Source organism: Coregonus clupeaformis, unplaced genomic scaffold (genome assembly GCF_020615455.1).
Source record: "Coregonus clupeaformis isolate EN_2021a unplaced genomic scaffold, ASM2061545v1 scaf0367, whole genome shotgun sequence".
In the NCBI taxonomy this organism is placed as follows: domain Eukaryota; kingdom Metazoa; phylum Chordata; class Actinopteri; order Salmoniformes; family Salmonidae; genus Coregonus; species Coregonus clupeaformis.
Window position 1 is genome coordinate 74,147 of NW_025533822.1, and position 7,845 is coordinate 81,991.

At 42.9% G+C, this 7,845-nt stretch overlaps 1 long non-coding RNA gene across 2 annotated transcripts; it reads left to right on the top strand.

Annotated features, from left to right (window-relative positions):
• The first annotated feature begins 1,896 nt into the window (after nucleotides 1-1,896).
• LOC123484600 lies at nucleotides 1,897-3,943 on the top strand. 2 transcript variants are annotated; one of them, XR_006658592.1, is made up of 3 exons: nucleotides 1,897-2,314; nucleotides 2,783-2,884; nucleotides 3,830-3,943. It is a non-coding gene; the product is annotated as an uncharacterized LOC123484600 (long non-coding RNA). The 2 variants fall into 2 exon arrangements; XR_006658593.1 differs by having other exon boundaries at nucleotides 3,833-3,943.
• Nucleotides 3,944-7,845: the final 3,902 nt, after the last annotated feature.

Here is a 7,845-nt window from a genome sequence, read left to right on the forward strand (position 1 = left end):
TTGACAACTCAACCTCCAAAGGCTATTTTAAGAGCCAACCAATTGAGTGGGTGTATACACAATTATGTCGACTATTTCTTACATACATGGCACTATATCATGTTCCCACATGAGGCCATGAATGAACAATAACACCTACTAGGCCTCGTTTGCCATAGCAGGCAAGCATTAGATTAGAACACAATATTTCACTCTGGACTTTGGAGACTATTATTCCGCATAAAGGGCCGTCAGTGTGCTGTTGCGCGCGCACAGTGTGCTTTTGCCGGCGCGCAGTGTGTAGTTGTGTGCAGGCAGTGTACCATTGGCCTCGTTTGCCATAACAGGCTAGCATTAAAATATAACACAAGATTTCACTCTTGACTTTGACGACTATTATTGCGCGCAAAGGGCCAGCAGTGTGCTATTGTACGCACGCGCTTAGTGGACTATTGTTTTGGGCGCCCAGTGTATTGTGTTGGGCGCGCGGTCCTAAAAAAAAAGAAGCAAAGCATCCCTTCCAGTAACCGACAAAGGAGTCCTCTGCAATGGGCCAATCGGGATGGTGGGGAGATGGTGTCCAATCAGCAGATGCCACTGGCGTCTTTATACATTTCAAATGGGCATTTCGAGGCTATACTCCGACTGCAAATCCACCCTTGACAAAGCATACAGGAAGCAGCTCAACGCCAAGTCTGCGCGCAGGAGCGCCTCCCAGTTATAGGCCCGGCACCGTGTCTCAGAGAGATCCGTCGTTACCAAAGGGCCACTGAGCTGCTCATCCGCATTGTGCCCTTCCAGCGCCTGTGGAGAAAAATCGCCGACCTGCGCTTCCAGAGCTCCGCCGTGATGGCCCTGCAGGAGGCTAGCGAGACTTACCTGGTCGGTCTGTTCGAGGACACCAAACTGTGTGCCATCCACGCAAAGAGGGTGACCATCGTGTCCTAGGACATCCAGCTGGCCCGCCTTATTGGCAGAGAGCGAGCTATAAGGAATAAGTCAACTCATCATTCAAGTAATATAGGGAGGGATCTTATCACCACCTGCTGGATCAGAAGTACTCTTCACCATAGGCTCAGAGAGCCATCATCTCTCAACCGGTGCAATTTTCATAAGTATGTGGTAAAAAAAAAAATACAACAGCTCATCATATAGGCAGTGGTTTCAAAACTCTAAGCACATGTTCAAGTAGAGCACACCAAATCATACAGGTACTTGTTCACCACACTGAATCAGTGTTTAATCTAGAAATACATGCTTCGCATTGCAATACATGTTCTTGTAAAGTCATTGCTTTCCACAATGCAATGCTCACATCACTTTCCATGTGATATTGTTGTTCATTTGTTCAAATGTATTTGACTATGACCTAATCCGACTGCTCTGAATTCATAATCACTTCACGGTTTGGTGTTAACCTACCGATTTTCAACTGCTTTGCCTACTGCAGATTAGGAACACTGTCATGACAATGTATGGTTGGGAAGTCTAAAATGAGGGTAACTCCCCTTAAGGTAAATGTCTGTGTTCTGAGTGGCAAAAAAAACAACAATGTTTTATAACATTTAGATATGTGCATACTGGCTTTCCTTAGGCAAACGCATTTAGAAGGGAAAGAAGTGGAACCAATTAATACTTTTCTTGCTCTTCAATCAAAACAAAACCTTCACAAAGTGGTGCGTTTTGCCCCAAAATGACCCCTGAGGATTAGTGTGTTCTCATTTGTCAGTAATTGACCCTGACATACTCCCTTTAAATTGTACTATTTTACTCAAATATATACTGTAATGTACTACTATTATGATGATGACTATTATGATTTTACTTCACGGTAAGTAGAGCAAAATGCTGATGTTGACAAGATCAGAGACTCGTTCGTTCCTCGTTTTTTGATTACATGTTTTGTCTGCGCATTTGTTGGGTCGTATGTGACCGATGGTTAGCGAGCTCTCGTTTGGTCATGTGTTACTAGCTAACGTAGCCTAGACTAGCTAGCTAGCTAGACATTTGCACGCCAAAAGACAGGAAGTGATCAACCAGTGTCCCAGTGTTGAAGACATGAAAGACAGATAGCCTGCTCTGTTTAGAAGCCTCTCAGGTGAGTCGGCAGGCAAAAAAAGAAAATGCCAAATGATGTCTTCACTATGACAAACCTCTTTGTTATGAGCCTTGCTTGATGATATTTCAGTATTTGTCTTTCAGATCAATGAACAATTCCACAGGCTCACCGCAAAGCATCTTGAGGCAAGGTTTATGCAGGACACCCCTAAGCTGCTGTCCTTATTCCATTCCAAGGGAGGAGTACTTTCAGACAGATTGCGGGTCATGCTGGATGGTAAAGTATCCTCAGGAAAAATGCACTGTTTTGTATTTAGCTGGCTGATGTTCGGTGCTGCAATTTAAGCCACGGGCCCCGCTGTGCTATTGTACACCTTTTGCTAAAATAGGATACTTGGGTCGGTGATTTCATATATTTCACATGCACAGATTGAATCCAATGAGATCAGTGATTTTATTCTATATCAGAGTCATGATGTGAGTTCAGTGAGGAATTATTGTTCAGCTTTACTGGAGGTGGCCTCATTAAAGACTACCGTGTGGGGGCAATAAAGCATTTTCATCCATGAATATTCGATCACGTGTGTGTGTGTGTGTGTGTGTGTGTGTGTGTGTGTGAGAGAGAGGGGGAGAGAATGTTCACTGCAATCTGATAACAAATAAGGGCATGTCGTAATCCAGGTGGAATAAAATGTGTTCCCCACATTGACAGAATGTCTGTATTTGTGTGTTATTTATTTTACAGGAAGCTGAGGGGGGTCATTTCCTGCAAGACCTTGCGCAACATGTAAAGCAAATCTATGCGATCAACAAGGAGGGTGCCGTGGCTAGTGATGGTCCAGAGGAGGTAGGCGTCATCCTTAAGTGATCACCGGTCTGAGTTTTGCAAAGGCTTCTGCCATTCTTCTTGGCATGACATACAGTGAGGGGAAAACAGTATTTGATCCCCTGCTGATTCTGTACGTTGCCCACTGACAAAGAAATGATCAGTCTATAATTTGAATGGTAGGTTTATTTGAACAGTGAAAGACAGAATAACAGCAAAAACTTCCAGAAAAAAACGCATGTCCAAAATGTTATGAATTGATTAGCATTTTAATGAGGGAAATAAGTAGTTGACCCCCTCTCAATCAGAAAGATGTCTGGCTCCCAGGTGTCTTTTATACAGGTAACGAGCTGAGATTAGGAGCACACTCATAAAGGGAATGCTCCTAATCTCAGCGTGTTACCTGTATAAAAAAAAATGTATAAAGACACCGGTCCACAGAAGCAATCAATCAATCAGATTCCATACTCTCCGCCGTGGCCAAGACCAAAGACCTCTCCAAGGATGTCAGGGACAAGATACTTATTTCCCTCATTAAAATGCAAATGAATTTATAACATTTTTGACATGCGTTTTTCTGGATTGTTTTGTTGTTATTCTGTCTCTCACTGTTCAAATAAACCTACCATTACAATTATAGACTGATCATGTCTTTGTCAGTGGGCAAACGTACAAAATCAGCAGGGGATCAAATACTTTTTTTCCTCACTGTATGCTCTGAATCTCAGCCACCCCTAAAAGCCGGAGTACACGTTCAAGGCATTCCAGAAAGTGTTTGTGGAGCTGGACTGCTCAAAGCTCACAGTCAAGATGACAGGCCTCAAGAACAAATGACTGTCTTAAGCAGAATGCCAGGCCAGAGGACAATTGTCATAGACTGAATGTCAGGGTTACTTTGTAACACCTTCGTAGTTAAACGCTGAGGTGCCTTTTGGAACTCTTCTCTCCCTTCATTTTTTCTGGTAGCAGGTCAGGAACGGTGTCCTCTACCACAGGCCCGCTTGTTGTTGGTGAAGCCGCCTGGGGCACAGAATCTGTGCTGGGACCAACCTCTGCCTACCGGGGGATGGTCACCGAGAGGCGGGGCTTGAGCACATTGCGGTATGGGACCCCGACCCCGATGGGCCCGTGGCGGTCATCTAGGCTAAAGAGGTTAGAGGGTAAGGAAGACACGTTTATTCTGCAAGGTGTGTTTTAAAGGGTCACTGCCACAGTATTTTCCATTGTGTTTTTGTATACAAGAGATACCAAATAGGTGTTTTTAATGAAGGATGTCATTGTAAAATGTAATGTCCATTTTGTTCCCATACAGTTGCGGTTTGAAATGTCCATTTTTGAATCCGTTGTACGTACCATTTTGAGGTTTCATCATCAAGGTACACACCTTTTACCACTGGTATTTTGACAATTCTACCATCAATCAATCAATCAATGAAGTGGATCTATGAAGCCCTTTTTACATCAACAGATGTCACAAAGTGCTATGCAGAAACCCAACCTAAAACCCCAAACGGCAAGCGATGCAGATGTAGAAACGCGGTGGCTAGGAAAAAATCCCTAGAAAGGCACAAACCTAGAGAACAACCAGGCTCTGAGGGGTGCCCAGTGCCCTTCTGCCTGTGCCGGGTGGAGATTACAACAGTACGTGGCCATTAAGGGCACATTTCTCTCCAAGATGTTCAAACGTTCATAGAAGACCAGCAGGGTCAAATAATAAGCACAGTGGTTGTAGAGGTTGCAACAGGTCAGTCGGTACAGTCGGTACATCAGGAGTAAATGTCACTTGGCTTTTCATAGGCGGCCATTTAGAGGTTGAAATAGCAGCAGGTGCGGTACAGATTTCTATTGGGAACTGTTGAAAAAAGGCGCACCTACAACATTAATGGGTTAAAGGAAAAATGACCAAAGTAATATACAGTGGGGAAAAAAAATATTTAGTCAGCCACCAATTGTGCAAGTTCTCCCACTTAAAAAGATGAGAGAGGCCTGTAATTTTCATCATAGGTACACGTCAACTATGACAGACAAAATGAGATTTTTTTTCTCCAGAAAATCACATTGTAGGATTTTAAATAAATTTATTTGCAAATTATGGTGGAAAATAAGTATTTGGTCAATAACAAAAGTTTCTCAATACTTTGTTATATACCCTTTGTTGGCAATGACACAGGTCAAACATTTTCTGTAAGTCTTCACAAGGTTTTCACACACTATTGCTGGTATTTTGGCCCATTCCTCCATGCAGATCTCCTCCAGAGCAGTGATGTTTTGGGGCTGTCGCTGGGCAACACGGACTTTCAACTCCCTCCAAAGATTTTCTATGGGGTTGAGATCTGGAGACTGGCTAGGCCACTCCAGGACCTTGAAATGCTTCTTACGAAGCCACTCCTTCGTTGCCCGGGCGGTGTGTTTGGGATCATTGTCATTGTCAAGACCCAGCCATGTTTCATCTTCAATGCCCTTGCTGATGGAAGGAGGTTTTCACTCAAATCTCACGATACATGGCCCCATTCATTCTTTCCTTTACACGGATCAGTCGTCCTGGTCCCTTTGCAGAAAAACAGCCCCAAAGCATGATGTTTCCACCCCCATGCTTCACAGTAGGTATGGTGTTCTTTGGATGCAACTCAGCATTCTTTGTCCTACAAACACGACGAGTTGAGTTTTTACCAAAAAGTTATATTTTGGTTTCATCTGACCATATGACATTCTCCCAATCCTCTTCTGGATCATCCAAATGCACTCTAGCAAACTTCAGACGGGCCTGGACATGTACTGGCTTAAGCAGGGGGACACGTCTGGCACTGCAGGATTTGAGTCCCTGGCGGCGTAGTGTGTTACTGATGGTAGGCTTTGTTACTTTGGTCCCAGCTCTCTGCAGGTCATTCACTAAGTCCCCCGTGTGGTTCTGGGATTTTTGCTCACCGTTCTTGTGATCATTTTGACCCCACGGGGTGAGATCTTGCGTGGAGCCCCAGATCGAGGGAGATTATCAGTGGTCTTGTATGTCTTCCATTTCCTAATAATTGCTCCCACAGTTGATTTCTTCAAACCAAGCTGCTTACCTATTGCAGATTCAGTCTTCCCAGCCTGGTGCAGGTCTACAATTTTGTTTCTGGTGTCCTTTGACAGCTCTTTGGTCTTGGCCATAGTGGAGTTTGGAGTGTGACTGTTTGAGGTTGTGGACAGGTGTCTTTTATACTGATAACAAGTTCAAACAGGTGCCATTAATACAGGTAACGAGTGGAGGACAGAGGAGCCTCTTAAAGAAGAAGTTACAGGTCTGTGAGAGCCAGAAATCTTGCTTGTTTGTAGGTGACCAAATACTTTTTTTCCACCATAATTTGCAAATAAATTCATTAAAAATCCTACAATGTGATTGTCTGGATATTTTTTTCTCAATTTGTCTGTCATAGTTGACATGTACCTATAATGAAAATTACAGGCCTCTCTCATCTTTTTAAGTGGGAGATCTTGCACAATTGGTGGCTGACTAAATACTTTTTTTCCCCACTGTAGGTGGCATCCATCAGCAGTGCTCGTGAACAGAGAAATGTTATAGGAACAAACAAGTAAAAGTGTTTAGATTATTGGGGTTGTTCAATGTTTTGGCATTGTAGTTTGAAAAATATCCCACAGTGCAAACACGAGCTATTTGAGCCTCCATTTCCGTAGGTATCCATGGTTACTATGAGAATATTTTGTTCCCGTGACGTCTATGGGGTTGAAGCTCCATTGTATCTCTCGTAAGTAATGGTTCTGCCCACAGAGATCCTATACTAGTTAGTGTTGTAGTTCCTATTTCTACGGTTTTGCCTACCTGCAGCAATCAGGATTTACCTGCAGTGTTGATTGCGAATCCGTAATTTCTCATCTCATAATAACAGATGTTTTGCAAACCGTTGATGTTTAAATAAATGGATTCCCGGTGTCCGGATACCTTTTCTCTTAAGGGATCTGATTGAGTGAATCCAAAGTAAAAATGTGAACATTTTTCTGACTTGGTCTAAATACATAATAGGATGAATCATTCAGGTAAAATAACACAATGTCTATTTGAGTTGAATCAACGTAATATAATCATTTTTTACCTCTCATCTTTACTCTATGTATTGGACCACATCTAAACAACTTACTCAAGCTTATCTACTCATAAAAACAAGCAAAAAGATATACTCAATAATACGACGTGTGCTTTTGTTGACTGTAATAGCTTGAGTACATTCCACAAAGTCATTTTTTACAGTGTATCTAAAGACACGTTTGTTGTGGTGATTCACTTTTTCTTTGACGTTGAACTTGCATTGAACAGACAAATCCATTTCGTTACAACCCTTTTGTAGTATGACTTAGGAATATTTGTTGTTGATCCTAATGTCTATGCTTGAATAGTGATTGGTTGTTGGTGAAATATTGCTGAGAACCCATCGTTTCCTGCCCTTTTTTCACTATTGAGCAATTTTGAAACATTTGTTTTGCTATTGGATTCATAATGGTGACCTGGGACAAGTAATTAGTGAAAACCAGAGTTCAGCAGTTGCCATTAAAGCGATCGAACCAAGTCATCCTAATAGGCTAGTATTAGCCTAAAGCAGGGTTTCCCAAACTCGGGGCACGTTTTGGGAGTTTTTGCCCTAGCACTACACAGCTGCTTCAAATAATCAACTCATCATCATCAAGCTGGAGTATTAGGATCAGCTGTGGAGTGCTAGGGCAAAACGCAAAACGCGCACCCCTTGGGGACCCCAGGACCGCGTTTGGGAAACGCTGGCCTAAAGAGCAAATACTGAAAGTGAATCACCATGATGTGCAGTACCCACATTTAACCACAAGATGGACTCCGTGCTCCACTGTAAAGTTTTGGCCTCTGCATGAGTCTCTCAGCAGCACTGCGACATGGGACTTTCAAAGTAAGTTGGCATGCAATGTTTTTTCTGGACTGCATGCAAGGCTATTATTACACACAACTAATAGTGTCAATT